Source organism: Hemicordylus capensis, chromosome 1 (genome assembly GCF_027244095.1).
Source record: "Hemicordylus capensis ecotype Gifberg chromosome 1, rHemCap1.1.pri, whole genome shotgun sequence".
NCBI classification, from domain to species: Eukaryota; Metazoa; Chordata; class Lepidosauria; order Squamata; family Cordylidae; genus Hemicordylus; species Hemicordylus capensis.
The window spans coordinates 175,452,274-175,474,150 of record NC_069657.1 but is presented as its reverse complement, the minus strand read 5'-3'; the positions used below and the strand labels follow the sequence as shown (position 1 = coordinate 175,474,150).

The 21,877-nt window shown below is 41.2% G+C and overlaps 1 protein-coding gene and 1 long non-coding RNA gene across 4 annotated transcripts in view; one reads left to right on the top strand and one right to left on the bottom strand.

Annotated features, from left to right (window-relative positions):
* Positions 1-9,048, top strand: part of LOC128339241 (uncharacterized) — a 52,325-nt gene extending 43,277 nt beyond the window's left edge. The window contains exons 3-4 of the long non-coding RNA XR_008312921.1: positions 3,921-4,054; positions 6,808-9,048. This is a non-coding gene — a long non-coding RNA (uncharacterized LOC128339241). The remainder of the gene's footprint in view (positions 1-3,920; positions 4,055-6,807) is intronic.
* The window catches only part of KYNU (kynureninase), a 172,659-nt gene that overhangs the window by 39,677 nt on the left and 111,105 nt on the right, over positions 1-21,877 (bottom strand). The window lies entirely within an intron of this gene.

Below are 21,877 nucleotides of genomic sequence, written 5' to 3'. Positions count from 1 at the left end.
CTTATTTATTTATTTTTAAGAGAAACGAAACCAAGTTTGTGTTAGTATGGCTTGAGTTTTCCAGTTCAAGACAAAGTTTCCTCACCAAAGTGTGTCAGCAGATGTGTCAGAAATATACATACACAGGAATATATATATATATATATATATATATATATATATATATATATATATATATATATATACACACACACACACACACACACACACACACACACACACACTTAGTGAAATTTAATATCAAAATCGCAGCCATTTCTCTATGTGGCATATAAGGACAATCAAAAGTATCCCTTTAGGAAGTCAACAAATTCCCATTCTGAATATTTAGAAGTTCCCCAATTTCTCCATGCTTACCTCTTTGATGTTCAGATTTGAGAGGGGCATTTTATAAGTAGTTACTACAATTTATACATACACATTACACAGCATTTCACACCACAGGGCAATTCTCTGCACACTTACTCAGGAGTAAGTAATATTGAATACAATACACCTTGCTGACTTCCAAGGAAACATGCAAAAGATTGCAAGGCACATGTTTAAAAACTTATACTGAAAGCTATTTACAGAGCAGAAACAGGCCTGGAAGGCTATGTCCCACCATCTTGCACTGCTATCTATGTCTGTGCAAGCCAGTTTGTGCAACACTTAACCAGGGCAGATTAAGCTTTTTGCCACCTATAGGCAAAAATGCTTTTGCCGCCCTTTTACCAGCTGCAGGGAGGGTAGGGGATGGGGCGATGGGAAATTCCCCCCTTGTACCTTTTCAAATTGCCACTGCTCAGTGGGTTACATTTGGGGGGAAGGTGCAAAATGGGCTGCAGAGAGGCCCGTGCAGTCATTTTGAAGGAGAGGAGCTGAAAGGAGCTTGCTGCCCTCACCGCCCCCCTCCTGCCATGCAGAGGCATTTTAAAAGTTGCAAGGGGAGATTTTTCCCCTCTACCCTCTCCGCAGCTCCCATCCCGTTTCACGCAGTGGCATTTTTTTAGAAGGCAAAAGGGGAAACTTTCTCCTCACCCCCTCTCCCCACAGTTACTGTGGGCTCTGCTGTGCTTTATCCCACTGTGCAGTGACTTTTTCATTTGTGGCCGCCCTCTCCCCCATCCCACTGTTCAAATTTGCTGCCATAGGCAAGTGCCTCCTATGCGTTAATCTGCGCCTACACTTAACACAGTGCTGGTGCAGAGATGCTGCATTGGTGCTATGGGGGAAGGGAGATTGACAAAAGTCTCTCCTCTCAACTCCTGAAAATATGTCCTGACGGTCACACAGCACTCAGGGGCATATTTTCTGGAATCACAGTGGGAAAAGGGAGATAGATGATAGATACTACTACTATCACTATGAATATTTATATCCCTCTCAACCAAAGTTCTCAAAGCGGTTTACATAGAAAAAATAATAATACATGAAATAGATGGCTCCCTGTTCCCAAAGGGCTCACAATCTAAAAAGAAACACAAGGCAGATACCAGCAACAGCCACTGGAGGCATGCTGTGCTGGAGCTGGATAGGTCCAGTCCTTCTCAACTCCTGAAAATATGTCCTGAGGGTCATGCAGCCCTCAGGGGTATATTTTCTGGAGCACTGTTCTCTCTAAAGTGTGTGTGTGTGTGCGCGCGTGCACCAATTCCCTGGTCCCTGTGCAGCAGTTTCTGGTGAGCACGCAGTCTCTGCTGTGGCCACCACTGCTGCCCAGCACCCTGGCACCCCATTCCCCCCTCCCCAGCCGGGAAGCACTGCCGCACTTCCCCCTTCTCCCCAGCCAGGTTGCCACCACACCGCTGCTTCCTCCTCCTTCCTTCCCCATGCCAGCCAGACCTCCTTCTCCTCCAGTTCCATATGCAGGACCAAGCAGCCAGAGGAGGACGGGAGGCGGTGGCAGCAGTAGCTCCCCCACCAGAGGCTCCCTCCCAGCAGCCCAGAGACACAGGAGATGGCAGTGGAGGGGAGGAGGACGGGAGGTGGTGGCAGCAGTAGCTCTCCCCCCCCCAGAGGCTCCCTCCCAGCAGCCCAGAGACACAGGAGATGGCAGTGGAGGGGAGGAGTATGGGAGGCAGCGGCTCCCCCATGGCTGCAGAGGAGGACAGGAGGGAGGAGGACAGGAGGTGGTGGTGGCTCTCCCCAGAGGCTCTCCACCCAGAGAGACCGGAGCTGAGTATGGGAGTATGGGAGCAGCAATGGCTCCCCCCCAGCAGCTCCCCACCCAGAGAGACTGGAGCTTGGGATAGGAGGACAGGTATATATACCCTATATAACAAGTACAACACAAAATAATAATAGTAATAATATATCTTCCTCCCTCTGTGCTACTACTTAGCTACATGTTTAATTACAAGAAGATCTGTGGAATTTAAACTTCAGACAATTATTTGTTTCATGCTGTTATGGTTCAGTCTTTCACACACTGTGATGTACTTTTCTGCCCTTCTCATCTTGGTATAAATGTCTAATTACCAACTGTGCTGGATTCATGAATAGCATTGCTCTACATTATTAACAGATCGCTTCCTCGGAATGCAGTAGAAATCCTGTGTTCCAATGAAATGTTCTGAGTTTGCATATCTCCGAAGTGTAACTTTGTCAAAAGACCAAGGGAAACAGGATTACCATAATATAGGCAAATAGCATGACATTTTTCTTCTACTGAACATTTTGCATTTTTAGTGGTTGGCAAAATAAGTCTCTTTTCCCCATTTTGCACCTGTCATCTCTAAAAGTGGCCAAGCTGCCTTTAAGCCCGGAAGCAAAATTTGAGGGGGAGGGGGCAGGCAGATACCTAAAAGCATTGTTATAATCCAATGATTGGCATAACTACTACACTGCCTTGGTTGTGGCATTAAAAAATGACACAGTTTGGAGTTATCATTATGCCCAAGAAGTAACTGGATATCCTTTCACATTCCATGTTTTATTTGCATTTTAGGTAGAGGTTTTAATTTAAAAATTGTTGTAAATGGGGCACGAAATATTCATTTTGTGTGTTATAAGCAAGGAGTGTTTGGCCAGTCAAGTGCAAGGTGATTTACAGCTGATAGAGGTTTGAAGACAGAGAGTACACATGTCCTCTTTAAAGATTGATTCCCCCCGCCCTTGTTAGTCTTTTAGATTCGGTTCAACTGGGAATACACCAATCTCTGAACATGTCCCTCCATATTACTCCTCCAGGTCAAAACAAAAGGAGATTGAGTTCACTTTTATAACAAGATACAAGTTTTCTGTGCTCAGAGTATGTGAAAGAGAAATGGCCATTATGTTGGGAATCCAATCAGGGCTTGTTGAATTCATACAGAACTCCTTTGGAAGCCTCTAAGGCTTTTGTGATGAGGAAAGGTAATTTCATTCACAGAGACCAGGCAGAGAAAAAGTATGAGCAAGCTGCAAAAAGAATTGGAATCTAAATTAAATCCTAAGAAAATATCTTACCCAAACCAACCCCTCTAAGGCTAATGAAGTTGAATTAAAGCTGTTAAATCAGCTTATGGTCAACTATTATTGCAGAGTGCACGTCTATCACTTCTATTAGCCAGATACAAGATCTATGAATGGGTGGGGGGGGGGGAGAGAGAAGCCAGGAATACTTTGTAGGAACTACCAAGGAATATAATGCTTGCTTTAAAAAAAAATCAAAATCAAACAGGGAGCCAATTTATTCATATATATATTATTAATCATTATTCATAGCAATTATTTTAAAAGCCCTGGAGAATGCCAAAACCATAATGGTGAGAAATAATAACAGAATGTCCTGCTACTTAAAAACAAAACAAAAGAGCCTAGGGAAATGTGACAAAACTTCCTAGAGTACTTCAAATTGATTACAGATATACAAATGCTCTTAAAGTTATGAAATGTAACCTCAAAGAAGATAGATGATTTGACCATTATTATACTCTTATTTTTGTCTTTCCCCCCAGTTCCTCAAATGAATTCTTAAAGTCAATAATGTAGTAATGCTGGAGTGACCCTGGAACAAGAAGTGAAGATGGACCCCTGGCCCCTCCCCACCTTTCTCTCCTCCACATCCCCATGTCTTTGCTGCAGAAGGATGGTAAGGACATGGTGCTGGGATTGTCTCCTCTCCAAGTGGACATATCTGCCTTGAATGGGTTGGGGTTGGACATCCTTCCATGTCAATGAATTATTCGGCTGTGGAACTTCTATTGCAATTAAGTTGCACAGATACAATCATGGTGTCAACCTGCTGTCAGCTACCGGGGCAAGAGAGGCATTGCAGCATGTTGCCTTATAGCGGTTTCTCCTCCTGTCTGGCCTCACCAGGCAGTTGCGGGTCCATACTTGTATGTTTAAAATTGTCAGATACAATAACTTGAGTGAGAACTGCTTGCGGGTATATTTCCTAAATAGGAGCTTTGCACATAGTGCAAGAGAGCATCTCTGAAAAATCTTATAAAGCAGGCAGATTTGAGTGGGAGAAGGCGGTCTTTCATGTAACTTGACCCTAAGCTTTGAAGGATAAAACCATATGCTCATCTTCAGGTAGGCTCTGAGTGCTGGGCTTTGAGTGGGGTAACCTTGCCTTGAGTCCTCATTCTATACAGTATGTCTTCCCTAACTTAGATATGACAACCACAATTTTCATGTGAATACAGTATCTATAAAATGCCTCAGAGGCAAAGCCAGCCTCTGGTGCTGTACATGTCCCATTTGGGGGAAGTAACTTGCCTAGGGAGCAAGAGTTCGAATCCCCACTGGTATGTTTCCCAGACTATGTTTCCCAAACTAGGAAGATGCTAAAAGGCATCATCTTATACTGCATGGGAGATGGCAATGATAAACCCCTCATGTATTCTACCAAAGAAAACCACATGGCTCTGTGGTCACCAGGAGTCAATACCGACTCAATGGCACAACTTTACTTTATTTTATCTTCAACTAATTTCTGAAATGGCAGGTATGAAAGTAAAGTGGCACCCCACTTGCCAAGCGTATGGTAGAAATTTAGAAATTTAATCAATGTAACATCAGAAGAGAGGGGAAAGATGATATTGATCAGCTGCACAACAGCCTATGTTGTAAGAGTATACTGCATGTTACATGCACATAAAGAAGCCTGATGAGAAAATATGGGTCTAAAATGCTATAGGAGGAAAAACAGCTGTGGGTGGGGGGAGACATTTTGAGTACAAAAATGACTGATGGGGAAAGCAAGTTCTTCATTCAAAACTTCAGCCTCCTGAGACTGCATTTCATTTCTTTGGGCTTCATTACATGCATTTGAGTGTAATATGTAGTGTGCCCCTCACTCTCTTAATGCTACCTATAATACATAAAAGAAAAATGCCCTTGGATATTTGCCATTCACTTGGAGAATCCAAGAACTGAACCCTGCAGGCCTATTGTGGGCCTAGATTGGCCTAATAAATCACATCTCCCAAGACAACGTCCCATTAAGCCTAATTAGCCAAAGCCTTTATTCCTAAACTGCTTCTTCTCAAGGGAAGCTTTAACTTTTGGTTTTCAAATGAGCTAGAAGCACTTAAAATGCTTTCTCCTCTTCATTTGGCAGGGAAAATAGCTTATTTTTGAGTGTAGTCAGGGGTACATTAAGAAGTTGGTGTAAAATTTTGATACAGTTCATGAACATTTTAATGTTTTCTTGCTACAGTATGTGCAAAGTGAGTAGTTTCCCAGCAGTGACTTCACTGTCCTTTGTGCAGAATTTGGATACAGCAACCATCTGAACCAGCAGCATCTAAATGGCTAGCCCTGTACTTTATTAGCTGATTAAATGACTGTTGTTAGAACCCAGCTATCCCTATGCCATTTATTAATGACTCGTCTAAAGAAAATTGTTGTTTACCACTAACAGGATCAAACCTTATTTAGAAAATTGTATTGTATTACTGAACTACTTCTGTGTCACCATGAATCTCTTTGTCTTGTTCTGCTGACCACAGTTTAGGCATACCCAGTTCCTTTGGTCATTCCTCTTGAAACAGAAGGCTTTGGGGACCAATTCTGATATTTTATTTCTGAGTTCAGTTTTCTTGGCACGGTTGCGATGTTTGTGTGGATTTGTTCCATAACACTGTAAACATTTCAAATCCTACTTCAAACAGGACACATATTCCCTGCTAACTTGGCAAAGAGGCACCTTTTAATGTGGTGATTCTCTTTATTTAGCAGAGGGAGAGTAACTGGCCCTATCCACCCCCAGCACAGTACCTCCAGTGACTGTTGCTGGTTTCTGTCTTATGTTTCTTTTTAGATTGTGAGCCCTTTGGGGACAGGGAGCCACCTTATTTATTATTTCTCTATGTAAAACGCCTTGAGCCATATTTGGAAGGGCAGTATTGAAATCGAATAAATAAATAAATAAAAATAAATATTCCTTAGCATTCGTTAACATGCCACAGTGATACATTGTAAAGGTTTTGACACAATTTTTAAAAAGTCATGGTGCATGCAGTGCTCCATAGTGTTCCTGAATGTATGTGTATATGTGCTTATCAAGATGGGGGGTCCTTGGTTCAGTTTTCTTGTGGGTGAATTCAGATGAGCAGCTGAAGTGTTGACTAAAGATGGTGAAAGCACAATGATTGGGGTTTTGGGGTGTGTGTGTGTGTGTGTGTGTGTGTGTGTGTGTGTGTGTGTGTGTGTATGCATGCTCTGGCAAGTTGCAGACAAGTGATAAGGAAATGGCTCACTACCTCCCTGATTCATCCCATATTTCATATGATACTAGAGCTGTGGGAGCTATATCTCTGGACTGGTTATGCACTGTTAATGTATGTAGACGGAAGGACATTGATTTGCTGAATGATGTGCTTCTTCCTTAAGATACTACTGGAGCTGTTTGTAACCCAACAACGGAAAATCAACTTTCAGGCTGCTGCAATAATATAAGACATTGGCTGAAATACACTTCCAAGAGTGGTGATGTTCCTGCTTTTTCTTCCAAAAGTCTACAGCCCTACTATAAATGAACACCTAGTAGTTGTTTCCCAGATCACTTCCCACCTCACTGTTTCAGTATTGTATACACTCAAGACTTTGTAGATCTAACTTAAAGGCAGGTAAAATATGTTAAAAATTGTCTCTTGATTCTGTACTATGATGACCATAAATAAGGAATAGAATCATTCTGCAGTCATATGCTAGGTAGCTTTCCTATTTGATTGGAAATTAATTTCTTTAATATAAATGATTTTTACAGCAACTTGTAGCTGAACAGCACAGGATAAAGGTTCAGAAAGAGCTCAGCAAATATGCAGTTCTGGGTGCACTGGAGAAAACAGTCATACACCTACAGGATAGTGACCAAGTCTAGGGGGAAAGTATTTCCAAATGCTTGACACTGGAACCATATGTTTTTAGGCACCAGATAGCCATGGTTTTCTTCTCTTATATATAGAACACAGTATAGGATGAGCAGTCTAAAATTTAGATAGGTCAGTCCTAACAGATAATGAGAACACTTTAGTCCTGGATGGTGTTATCAGGGTCATTTTTTTATACCCCACTTTTCCTGCCACAAAGCAGCTTGTAGTGAAATACAAACAAAACACTAATGACGACAATAATAATTTTAAAAAACAAACCTATCATGCTCTGTGGGCCAGAATAAAGATTGACTGATTCTCTGAATAAAGTTATTAAACAAATAGTCAAAGCAATGGCAGCAGCATGCAACAAAGGCCTCTAGAATAATTAAAATCAGAATTAACCTTCATGGTGCTGAACACAGGCTGCTGGAAGCAGCGCTGCAGCAGCGCGTGGCCTTTGGACAGTGAGCACCGTGCCCAGTAAAGCAGTGGAGCAGAAGAAGATCAGGTAAGGACCTGCTTACCTGGTTTTTAAAGGAACCGATCCCTGTCCTGTCCACGGCAGCCAGAGCCAGTTCGAGCACATCCCTACTAACCTGTCTGATCCTGGAATCACTAAGAAGTAACCTAGCATTTGACAGGAAGGCAAGTTTGGTCCTATGCCACAACAGAGTGGATGACGGGCTTAACCGCGGAATTAAGTGAAGTAAAGTAGCGCAAGTTATGAGGTAATATACTAGCTGCTTATAAACACAATAAAGATAATTCGAAGAAACTTGTGGGCCATTCACATAGGCCAGCTTTAATAGGCTTCCTGTTGGTTCCTTCAATTTTTTTCATGCACCGTTCATACCGTGCACCATTCAAGTCAGTGAAGGGTACACCACTCCCAGAGTGGTGTACTGGCAATATACCACTCACAATGGTACTTTATGCTGAACATAAGTAGGTTTTTCTTAAAGCCTCACTTTTTGCTTTTATTTTAAATTTTATCATTCACATGGAGAGCTTGCAGAACATCGTTTGCATCTGCACCATATTCAGCAAGATCTCCAAGCAAATGTTTTTGTTTGTTTTTTAAAAAAGGAAAATGTGAGGCTTTAAGAAAAGCCTACTTGTGTCCTTATATTCACCATAAAGTACCAATGGGAGTCAAGCAGAGTCAGGAGGCTTTTCAAAAGAAAAGAAAAAAGAGATAAATTGTATTAAAAGAGGAAAATAAAATGCACCGTGTAGGTGCATAGAACGATGTTCAGCAAGATCAACAAGCAATTGGAAAAAAAAATTGAAAAAAAGTGAGGCTTTAATAAAAGGTGCTCTATCAGCATGGCCCTTCCATACATCACAGATGAAAAATGTATATTGGATATACTGAAGCATCCCAAAAAGCTCCTGTAAAAAGTGGAACTTTTCAGCGCAGAGATAATGTGGGCTAAGCTTCAATGCACAGGGAAAAATACGAATTTTATATGGAGTGCTCCCCATTATCTCACATCGGCTTAAACGTAAATCCACCTGATGTGTGAACACATACCTGATCTTCCCGTGGTGATCAAGTAAAATCGTCGTCTGGAAATAGCCCAGGAGTGTCACCATCATTCTTAATAGTGCTATTTGTGGCCACACTTACGATAAGAGGACAGAAACATGCTGGGGGTGAACTGTGATCACATGGTTTAAACGAAAGCACTTCACTTCTTTGACAAACCATAAAGTCATCTCAAGATTTTTTCCCATAGCTGAACTTTAGTATGTATGTAACAGTCATTTCTTTTAAAACTATTTTTGTGTTTCCTGGTCCCTGTTTCTATAATGTTATAATAAATGAAAAAGTTTTTTAAAATGCATTTTCTTTCTTTCTGTAATTAGAGCATTGCACCAAAATATCACACAAACTTTGTTTTTATTCAAAAACTGTACCTGACAAGCCTGCGCTAAGTTTAGGACATCACAAATCCTTTCATTTAAATAGTCGGCTGCATACTGATTTGCTTTAATCCTCTGCTGAAGCTTATCTTTTATTCTTCTGGCTTCTTTACATACATTTATACCCTTTCATCTTTTACATTTGTACTTTTTGAAAGGATTCAACTTTGGAAAAGTTGCCCCCACCCCAGAACTCAGTTATTGCTTTCTAAGTACACATTGGGTTGCTTGCACTGCTTAACTGTAACAGCACCCATCCCCTTGCAAAACACACTTTAATGGGTCAGTCTAGGAGAGATTCCTGCCATGGAAATGTACCACATTCTTAAGAAATATATAACAGCATAGTATGTCCATAAGTTATCCATTCCTAGTTTCTAGCTGCAGGATTCTGCAGATTAAGAGACACTCAAACCATAATAATACAGAGCTTATCATCTTTTCTCAATAGCCATCCATATAATACTCTGAATTTACATACTCTGTTCCCTAAAGGCTACTTGTACATACGTTCAAGATGCTTCATTACATGTCTAACCCACAGTTCAACACACATTCATCACATTTAGACAGCCTATTCCCACAATCACTTCAGGAGATAGCTGCTGCAGGGAAAGGTCTTGACTTTGTTGACTTTAAGATCAGCCCTGTTTGATCAGGCCCCAAACCCATCCAGTCCAGCATCCTGTTTCACACAGTGGCCCACCAGATTCCTCTGAGGAGCCCACAGGCAAGAGGTTAGGTCATGCCCTCTCAGAAGCTGTGAAGATCCAGTCATATACAAATGCCATCATGCAGAGAGTTTAGATTTCAGCACATCATGGCAAACGACCACTACAAATAGCAACATGCTTCAAGGTAGCACCCAAAATACACCACATCAATTGTCCTAAAGGTCTTGCCAACACATTTGGTCCAGGACCTCGGACAGGGATTTATGCATGAAACATTTACCTCAAAAATTTATTTAAAAAACCAAAACAAAATACTACAGCACAGGTAAAAGACACAGACCTATACTTGACTCTTTTACCTTCTACACAGGTAAGAGACACCTGTGTCCTTGGTCTAGGAAGAGGAGAGCTGGTCTAGGGAGAGGAGAGCTGGTATTGTGGTCACAAGCATGACTTGTCCCCTTAGCTAAGCAGGGTCCACCCTGGTTGCATATGAAAGGGAGACTAGAAGTGTGAGCACTGTAAGATATCCCCCTTAGGGGATGGAGCCTCTCTGGGAAGAGCAGGAGGTTTCAAGTTCCCTCCCTGGTTTTTCCAAGATAGGGAGGTTCCTGCCTGCAACCTTGAAAAAGCTGCTGCCAGTCTGTGGAGACAATACTGAGCTAGCTAGTCTAATGGTCTGACTCAGTATATGGCGGCTTCCTATGTTCCTATGACACAGACCTGTACTTTACTCTTTACTTTTTGAATGTTTACAATAGCATGCCAGAAGCTAAATTCTGAATGTCATGGTTGCATTCAAACAGTGACAAGCTGAAGTGGTTGAGAGATGACAGAAACTTGCCCTTCCTCATTGTACACTAAAACAGTTGTACTGCTCAACCCAGCAGTTTTCCCAAGGTGCAGTAATTCTGGGTTAGAAGTTGTGAGTTCTCATTGTAGTCTCCAGATCAGCAAGAACTGCTGAGCTGACCAAACTCTCTTCTTTCTTGCTCTCTGTGTTGGCTCACTTTCAGTGTTTCACCCTTTATCGCCTTATCTCACTCCTATGTGCTTCTGTTCTGTGGTCTGTGTCTTGCAAAACTCTTCTCCATTATCCATCAAGACATGCTCCCATGCCCCTTCAGATTCCTTTTCAGAATCATTTATTCTGCACAGCCTTTCCTGCATTACTATAACCATGGCTTTACAGTGTTTCCTTCTACTAGTTAATGCTTCCATGAGCCTTCCTCGCTACTCCTTGATCTCCTTCAGTTTTGTCTCATCACACTTCCTGAAAGCATATAACACTTAATGCAGGCTCATTTTAGTGACTTTTTAGATTTAGCATCATGTGAATGAATAGTTCCTATTCATTTTTCTCAGTTAGAGTACATGTGATTCTGTACATATCCTCTCCCTATTAATTTGCATGGCACTGGAATCATGTTTCGTAGTCACAGTTTGGACCTATTTAGAGAGAGAGAGAAAAGGTGTTGTATAAGCTATCCTTTAATTCTTTACGAGACTTGCCTGATGGATGAGGCAGTTTACATTTCTAACTGTGCATTTCAGCAATTTTAAAATTGAGATCTTTCAGAATCAATCTATAGCTAGCAGCTTATTGCTGCTTAATCTATTTAATCTAAAAAGCTTCTGTTAAGCTTTCAAAGTGTGACAATTCTTCAAATTTGCCACTTGAAAGTGATATTTAAGGTATCTCACCAGTATCTTTTGTGAAGTCAGGTGCTAAATATTGATTTAGTTATGGCAGGGTGCCTGCTTATAATGTATTTTAAATTCCTTTTATTTAAAAATAAAAGAAAATCCTTATGAACCTATTCTATGGGTCAACTTATGCCTTTGGTTTTAGTGGCTCCCCACTGATGCAGTGCTCACTGTCACACTGCTTTCTAAGTGAGGTTAGAACTTCCTCCCTATGCCATAATACAAAGTTGTGCTGCTTTGATGGGGCCAGGTCTGCTTCAGCCCTGTTTTGTCACATGATATCCAATGAACCTTGAAGGTAAAGTGAAGTGGAGGCGTGCCGTGAGTGCTTAATCTCTAAAACAGGTATACTCATGCCTATATGCAAGTTACTGTGGTATGTGTCACCTAGAGACCCATCATATTTCACATATGCAGGAGGTTATTATTACAGAGAGTTGGTTCAATATACATGTGCTCCACACCTGCTTTGCTTGCCTTGGGTAGAAGGTATTGTATGAACCAAAGGTTTGGGAACCATCACCACCACCACCCCCTCCCGTTCTATGCAGCTCCAGAACCTTCTTAGACTGGACTTTGTAATTTATTTATCTATCTATCATTTCCTTCAAATTGCTCAGGGCAGTAGAGATGGTTCTTCTTCCCTGCTTCATAACCACCTTGTGAGGCAGCTTAGGCTGAGGGAGTGACTAAATGAGAGAGTGCAACTACTAGCCCTAGGCCAACCAGTAAACTTTATGGCTGAGAAGGGATTTGAACTCAGGTCTCCGCAGTCCTAGTCCAGATGCTAACCATTACATCATACAGGCTCTCACACAATTTGTTAATAGCAGGATTTGTTTGCTAGCACATACTGTTGTGAGTCATGTGAATTGAGAAAAAAGACACCAGGGAATACATTAATGACCCCGAATTACACTGAAGGCGCAGAAGTTATTTAGACCTGTGATTTTGTACAGATGCAAAGTGCAAATCTTAACAAAAGCAAAACAAATGCCACTAGAGAATAAGATTGAATCTTAATACATCTTTGTAAGGCTAAATATTAACTTCATTTTACCTTTAACACCTGTGTTAAAGGTGTTTAACACCTTCAGTGGCAGGAAACCTCTGCCTCTGCATTTTTGTATAAAAAAGAAAGCTAAAATTTACTGCATATATTGTCATTTAATAAAATTTGGACAAATTACTTTCATATAAATGTATCAATAATGCAAAGAGAATGTGAAAGATGAGACATTTTAAAAAATCTATAATGGCCAAGGGAGAAGGTTGCCATAATATTGGCCACAGGGTGAAAACAATTGATCAAATCATTTAAATGACAACAGGGAGATCAAGTGGATAGGAATTTAATTAGTCCTTTAAGAGGAGGCAAAAAAAGCGAGGAAATGAAATTATATTTCCGTTTTATACATTGGAATGAGCCTGTCTGGCCACTGGGTGTCATCCTTGATTCAAATGACGATTAAAGACCTTCCAGACACAGCATAATGTCTGCAGCTTCAATACCAGTTAAATTCTCCTCTGTTTGACTGTATGGCATACAGCAAATCGTTCTGCATTTAAAGCAGCTATAAAATGGAATTATTTGACACAGACAAATTCACTTTTGTCTCACTGCCTTATTTGGACACCTGAAACAACCTTGTGACGTGGGGAACAAAAAAAGAACATGGGATTGTGCATATTAGTCAAACAATTTGTGGACTGCTCTTAGTCCAAAGTAAATACTGTCCAAAGTAAATACTGAACAGATGCAGGGTTGTAACTACTATTAGGCAGGGGGAGGCGGCTGCCTGGGGGCCCCCACGCCTCGAGGGGCCCCCCAGAGGCAAGTCACATGTGAAGTGTGTGTATCAGCGAGGGGCCCATTTTAAAATTTTGTCTCTGGGCCCACTCCAGCCTTGTTACGCCTCTGAACAGATGCACAAACTAACTTTAAAGATCTTTTACACTCTTATATGCAACCAATTTTAAACTACATTTGCCCACATTCTTTCCTTTCTCCCCTATCCTCTTCCTCCCCATTCTTGATTTTCTGTTTGCAAGCTCCTTGCTGGCAGGGACAGGTATATTGTTAGTGTATGCTGCTGAGAGAGAAACAACGTACAGCATTATTATGGCTACTGCTACACAACTTCTATAGGAGATTGGTTGGCATTCAGACCAGGCTGGTACAAGTGGCTGCTCAGGTTGTGCATGGAGACTTTTAAACTGTGTGCAAGCAGCACCCACCACACACACTCCCAAAAAGCTTCCTTTGAAGGTCAGGAGGCTCTCCAGACAGGAGCACTTATTCCATTTGCATGGAATGGGACGGTTGGAGCTCACCCCTTAACTAACTTCTCATTATTTTGTGATGTCCTGTTTGTATGGTTTGTTTATAATAAATTGCATATCCACCTCTGTTGTTGGTAAAACTTAGGAATGTGTATGAAAGAGATTTTGCATTTTTGTTTCGAACTAAAAATAAAATGTAGACGGACAAAATATTTCGTCAAAACAGAGGTTGAACCGGTTGTTTCAACAAAACAAAATTAGAAACACTTTGAGTGTTTTGGCCATAGGGAACCATGGGGAAACTTGAAACACCCCATTGTTCCCCATTAGCTCCTAGGGACACCAAAGTGGGTTGGGTGGTAGGGCATAATAGATGCTACTTACCACGCAACCCACAAAAGAAATGGGCAAGCTGACAATTCTTTAACCTTTCCTCCAAATCCCCATAGGATACTCTGGGACCTGGGATATTCTGAATGAATATCACACATAATGGACAACAAAGTACTCTGTGGTATAGACCCATAAACTGTAGGATCATTATTTTAATTTGTTTTACATGATTTAATGTTTTAATTATTGTTATAGTATGTAAACTGCCCAGAGATTTGTATATGGGGCAGTATATAAATGTGATAGATAGATAGATAGATAGACAGATAGATAGATATCATGCTTACTAACAAGAAGGGAGAAAAGATGTTACTTATAGACAATCCTCCTTAGTAGGTTTGGAAATAACAAATGATAGGTTTGGAAATAACAAATAGCTGCTGTTTGTTTAAGGCTATAGGAAGTAATGGCAAAGATAGTAACTTTGTTCACTCATTTGGGATGGGCAATCACTGGTTGAATAGAGGGAAGATTGACCGTGCCTGCTGGCCATTACCCCAGAACTTTGCATGTATGTGCCCTTACCCCAGATCTCCAGAAGCTGCACATGAGTCGGCTTGTCTATGTGATATAAAACCTGTTAAGGCAGCTGCATGGAAGAGCCTACACAATACATGCACAGAACACCTTGCACATCTTCTGCTGAATGAGATCAGAGATGGGATCAGCGCATGAGATCCAACTCCCTCCTCCATGCATTCAGTAAACACATGCATACTATTTACTAAAGGCATAATAATTTTAGAGTTTAAAATACAGTATTTGTAAAATGCTCATGATAATAGCTATTGTTAAGAGTGTTAATAATTGCACCAGTTCACAGGAATAGCAGTTCAATAGTACTCTTGAGACATGGTTTGGGGAGAAACTCCTATGATCTGTATTTCTGTCCTCATGTAATCCTGCTTCTGGAATGCCTGTGTCTCTGCCCTGCACACTGGGGGAATGGTACAGTACTCAGTGACTGAGCTATTGCTGGTTACCACAGCTTATCTTGGACCCAGTGTTCTTGGCCAGGCCAGGCTGGTCTCTCCTTTCTGAGTTACACTTCCTGTGTCCTAACTTCATAGTTCAATTTCCTCATCAAAATAGCAGTGTACAGCTACAGTAGAATCACTACTATTGATGAAAATAATATCAGCCAGACAGATAAAGGTCCCATAAATCAACTGTTCCAATGGAGAAACATGCTTGAAAAGATGTATGCCCATATTGAAAATTTTGAAAGGAAAGTAGGGCAATGTTCTAATGTTCTATAAAAATGATCTATTTTGATTCAAAATTGGTTGGCTCTCATAGAAAAACTATTTGAGAAAACAACTCAGGCTTTCTCTGAGAGTTCTCCAGTGCAGGACAGCTCCTCCACTGTTGCCAGTGCCATCTGCCAGTTTTCCTCTTGCCCCTTTCCAGTGAGGATCTGAGCTTTGTTGAAATTTCCAAACAGAGAAACATTTTTTTCTGATTCCCAGATCTGTTGTTGCAACCAACAAAAAGGGTCAGCAATCTACAAGACACACTTTATGGAGATACTGTGGCATTGTAGAATCACCACAAGCCAGCACCACACACACAGTGCTGAGACATCACCAGGAGGAGAAGTAGGCAAGAGCTGTTACCCACTCTCAATAAAAGAGAATATGGACTGTATGCAGAGATGTGGATGTTCAATTGTATTTTTTTAGTATAGTATAACTATCAAGCAGTCAATACCCAAGAGAGTGAGGCTATTCTCACGACCGCTTGAAAGCAGGCTAAGGGAAATGAGCCACTTTCAAGTAGTCGTGAGAACCACGGGGCTCATGGGTGAGCCCGGTGGTTCAGTGGTGGCTAGCCCTCCAAAGTACCCCTCCCATAAAATGAGGTTAGCAGAGTGAGCGCTCTGCTACCCCCATTACCGTGATTGTGAGTTGTTGAGGTGTGGCTCTGCACCACAGAGACTCACGAAAAGACCCTTGACTGGGAGGCTACAACAAGCCTGCCAGCCTTGGGGGTCTCCCCTGAATTCTCCACGCACTCACGTGGGGCGTTCTGGGACTTCTGGGGGCCAGGTGGCCCCCGATCCCTGCCACCCCTACCGGCTCCATGACAGCTTGTGTGTGTCGATGACTGCTCGTGTGCAGGAAGAGTGGGCTTGACCTACTCTCCCTGCTAAACTGCTCCTGGCTCTACACACAGATCATGTATAGAGCCTCAACTTCTATTCTCCCTATTGAATTCTTATGAGGCATTAAAAAACTAGTTCAATAGATTCTAGGGATGTGCACAGAACCGGTTGAGCCACGGCTTTCTCTCATTCCACCCCACCCCCAGCGCCTTTAGGGAAGTTTAAACTTTAGGTTAGGGGTGCCCCTTTTCTTGTAAATGGGAATCTCAAAGATTCCCCTTTATAAGTATACCCTAGCTGGTCTGCGAGCTGGCTCTTTGAACAGGGGGCCAGTCTGGTTTAAACTCAGACCAGCTGAACTGGTCCAGCTCCTGGCTCAAAGCAAGCCGGCTCACACATCTCTAATAGATTCTGTTATGGAACCATAATAGAACCATAAATACACTTTCCTGAACGTTCACATCACTTTTCTTTTTAGCTTTTTAAAAATTTCAAATAAGTAATACAACTAAAGTCCATAAAATAATCACTTTTTTAAAAAGGAAAAATAGAACCACACATACATGTATCCCTCTTCAAAAGAAATCTGAATTTGCACACTTCTGGAGCATAATTTAATAAATACCTGCATATGTCACAAGAGTTTAGAGGACAGAAGTGGTTACAAGTATTTATGCAGCCAATTGGATTTAATTAGCATTTCTGATATTATACAAGAAGCAATAGTCTTTTAAACCCAAACAGTTTAATTCAGACAGGAAAAATAATACTGAAGGGCCTGTTTCCCTGCAACTTGCAGTTTATGTTTTCTATAGACATGCTCAGAAACAAACAAAGGTAGATCCATAAGAAGCAGTCTTGCAGGCTAAGGTAGGTGAGGTGGAAGCAGGAATGGAAAACAGAGAAAAGAGGTCTTTGTGTTTTAAAGAAGCATCAAAATGGCATTTATCTGAAGTAAATCAGAATCTGTGCACATCAGCTTGTAAATTGCTATTAAGTCCTATAATGAGTTCTCAATTGCAAGTGGCCAAGAGAATTCAAAGAATTAATCAGAATTATTGTGTCTAGACTGTTGTGAATAATATTATTAACTGTCTAGACAGCCTCAACATTGCATCTAATGCAATACTGCTTGGACCATAATATAGATGTCCGTATTTAAACTAATATCAAAATAACTACCAGCAATGTCTGCAAATATTACTGCTGGAAAGAAATGTTTACAAGTGTTAAGGTATTTTTTAAAAATGACAGTGCTACTATTCTTGAAGTATATGAACACTGCACTGAAATGGTTTTGAAAAAGTATATCTTGTTTTTATGCAGTAAACCTCCCATCAAATAGCACTCAATTTTCTTAATTATAAAGGCTTTGATAATACAGATCTTTGTGTAATGCTTCCTAGCTTTATATCTGGATACCATTTTAATGAAAACATGCCACTATTAAAGAGTTATTAGTCAAAGAGCTGAATTTTTCCTTGATTTTGTTCAGCAGCCAGTGACATCTAAAGATGCTGTTCAAAAGTATAATTAAATAAGAAAAAGTGCTCTGTTTACATTAAAGTGTCTATTTGACATCACTTGGGCTTGCTTATTTCTAATGCTATAAACATTCTTTTTTATTATTAGATGCACTTATAGTAAAAAGCAGACTCTCAAGAGATTGGCATAGGTTGAATTCCTCTATATGGAGCTGAAATGCCTGGGATGGCTTCCTGAATAATCATTATTTTTGTGCAAGAAATGCACATTTCTCTCTCATTTGTTACACACAGTTTGCAGGGCCATTCACACAACCTACCAAGAGGGCAGGCAGGGGGAAGGCTTTGCAAAACTGACTCTCCCCCCGACAAGCTTCCTGGCCTTGGTGGGAGTGCGCCCCATGCTCCCACATGGTCCTTGCTGTTCCATGAAGTGCGGAGCAGGGTGGATTGCTCTGAGGCCAGGACTCTTTATCCCAGCCTCCAGGTATCCCACAGTGTACCACAGTCTGAGCATGGTGCACTGGGGGATTCCTCCAGGGAAGGCACTCTAGGCACCTGTCTCTGTGCAGCAAGCAGCCCACGCTGACACACAATCCCGGGAGCCGGGTTAAGGGCGGGCAGGTGAGCATCCTGAGCTGGGTGGGAGTGTGCCCCATGCTCCCATACGATCCCACTTTGTGCAGCACAGAGCAGGGCAGATCACTTTGAGGCTGGGACACAGGCTCTGGGTATTACACACAGTGCACCTCATGCCAAGTGTAGTGCACTGGGGGATTCACCCAGGGGACAGTACCCTAGGCGCCAATCTCTGTGCTACAAGTAGCCCATGCTGACACATGATCCCAGGAGGCAGGTTAAGGGTGTGTTTGCGCCCATAAACTCAGCTAAGAGCCAGGCTTTGGTGCTGGGTTTGACACCGTGGCACTGCCGGTATCCACATGGACTCCGGCAGTGCTCACATTCAGCCAAGCCCAGGCTTGGCTGCAAGGCTTGGCTGCTTGTGAAGCAGCCTCTGCGTGTCTTTCATCAAAGTTGCTCTTCTGAGGAGACTATCCACTTTTCCTAGCACTGAAACAGCAGTGATTTGCAAATGGGGAAATATGCTTTCCTCAAATACTGCAACCTAGGCTATCGTCACAGGGACATTTTGAATATAATTTCTGTGAAGCAACTTGTAACGTGACACAGTTTAAATCCTTGCCCCTTCACATTGATAAATCTTTCTTTTATTTTGATTTTACTTTTTCACTTACTGAGCATTATTTGGAGGCAGTGTGTGTGCTTTCCTGCTGAACACCTGCTAAAGAGTGATATTGTTTTAAACTTACTGATAGCCAAGCTATTCTGTAGCTACTCCACATCATTTTTTTTCAAACTCTGTGTTTCAGGTTTTATTTTTGAATATTTTAAGTTGACTCTGAAACACACATTTACATGAACAAAAATAAAGTCGGGAACTGTTTATTGTATATAAATTGTATGTATGTAAATTTTGACTTTTAAACTGTGTATTATAAAGCAAATAATTTAAATATATTTTTAAAAGATGCTTTAAAGGAAGAGAACAGCAGCAGGACTGTGTCTCCCCATAGTAAAGTCATGATATTGTACTTCTAACACTGATTTGCAGATGCATCACCCAACAATTATATGGTAGCTATTACCTTGCTAACTTGGCAAAGAGGCACCTTTTAATGTGGTGATTCTCTTTATGTAGCAGGGGGAGAGTAACTGGCCCTATTCACCCCCAGCACAGTACCTCCAGTGACTGTTTCTGATGTCTATCTCATGTTTCTTTTTAGATTGTGAGCCCTTTGGGGACAGGGATCCATCTTATTTGTTTATTATTTCTCTGTGTAAACCGCCCTGAGCAATTTTTGGAAGGGCAGTATAGAAATCTAATTAATAATAATAATACACTGGAACATCTGCAAAAAATACAAGCTACCTGGAGCCAAAAATTGGTGGGACCATACAATTGAAAAAGTTGAAGAAAATGAAGATGTAAAAATATTATGGGACTTCCAACTACAAACAAACATCTGCCACACAATACACCAGATATAACTGTAGTCGAGAAGAAAGAAAAACAAGTGAAAATAATCGACATAGCAATACCAGGGGATAGCAGAATAGAAGAAAAAGAAATAGAAAAAATCACCAAATACAAAGATCTACAAATTGAAATTGAAAGGCTGTGGCAGAAGAAGCCCCAAATCATCCCAGTGGTAATTGGCGCCCTGGGTGCAGTTCCAAAAGACCTTGAAGAGCACCTCAACACCATAAGGGCCACAGAAATCACCATCAGCCAATTACAAAAAGCAGCTTTACTGGGAACTGCCTATATTCTGTGATGATACCTATAACAACAGCAACAACATTGACAATAAAATTCTGGCATCCCAGGTCCTTGGGAAGGACTCGATGTCTGGATAAAGCAAACCAGTCAATAACACCTGTCTGACTGTGTAAAATAATAATAATAATAAATAATAATAATATTACATGCTTTCACTGTGTCAGGTGCTCAGTGCTGTGATATTAGCAAAATGACGGTGGACTTCTAGAGGCCTGGGCAATATTGTGATGCCTGCCCAGTGGGTGTGAAACCCAGTAGTTCAGAGGGTAGATAGATACCATGGAAAAATGCTCAGTTCAGGCTACTATTCAAAACAAAGGAAAAAGTCTGACAGATAAATGAAGAAAGAGAAGTAAGTCACTTCAAGACAAGTCAAATCATACATATACCGTTTCTGTTTCACCCAAACACTCTGAAACCCAGACCCAGCTGTAGTAAACTGCCACCTGACATAGTTTTGGGTTGACTTTACAGCAGTTACTCTATTTTGTTTTATTTTAAATGTTGGCTCCAAAAGATCTGATTAGGATAGATTTCCCACCGTAACTAATGGCAAATCTCTAGTGGAGAAACTTCAGTTTTGGTGCACTAGTAAGGGAGGGTTATATGTAGGGGCTTGATGCCTACAGCCTGATCCTCTCTTCTGCATCACTGCTGCACTCTAACACTGGGTCCTGGAAAGAGACCTGTCCCTCTTCTCTCCCAATATGCAGTTACCAGTCCAAAGAGAGTGCCACCTAGTGGTCTTTCTGGTAAATTCCAGATTGTCAGATGTATTTTGAAAGCAAAAGTGGGGTTGAATAAAACAACAACAAGTTCTCAAAGTGGTAGAGGTGGAGAAAAGTGGCAGGTGGAGGAAAGTGAGGTACAAATGGGACCCAAATGAATTTCATAGGTTATTATTCACATTAAAAAAAAGGGGAGAGAAATGGAGGCAGGGGAAAACAGAAAAGCAATATGTGATTATTTCAATTATATGTACTTAGGCTTAGTTGGAGTTGTGCGGGGACTAATAGGTAATGCCAAAGGTGCAATTTCAAGCATCTCTGTGATTTCACACAGTTACACACAGAGGTCATTCACACAATAAAAAATGGTGTTCTGCCTGGGTTTGGGAGCTGTATGTGCTCCCAATTTTCAGTTTTGTGGAAGCAAGGTAAGATGAAAACCTGGGTAGAAGTGAATGTGTGGAAGCAAGGTAGGAAGAAAACCTGGGTAGCTTTTCCTCCTTCCTTGCTTCGGCACAAACTTCTATCCAGGTTTTCCTCTTACCTTACTTCCACACAACCAAAAAGTGGGAGCACACACAGCTCCCAAACCCAGGTAGAACATCATTTTTTATTGTGTGAATGACCTCACCATCTTCTTACACTAGCACCATTTTGTTCATTGCACAAGTGTAACATTATTCAGGCTTTTGATCACTGTGTGTATGCACATATGTGTAATATCAAAACATCCTCTTAGTACAATTTTGAAACAGTAACTAAAATACATGTCCGATCTCATAGACTTGTAGTGGCACAATCACTCCATATACAATTGTATTTGTAGAATTACTGAGTACTGAAGCATGCAGGGTGGCACATTTCAGCAGTGCTGTTAAATTGCCTATCAATCACACCATGCAAAACCAACACAATGTTGTAACA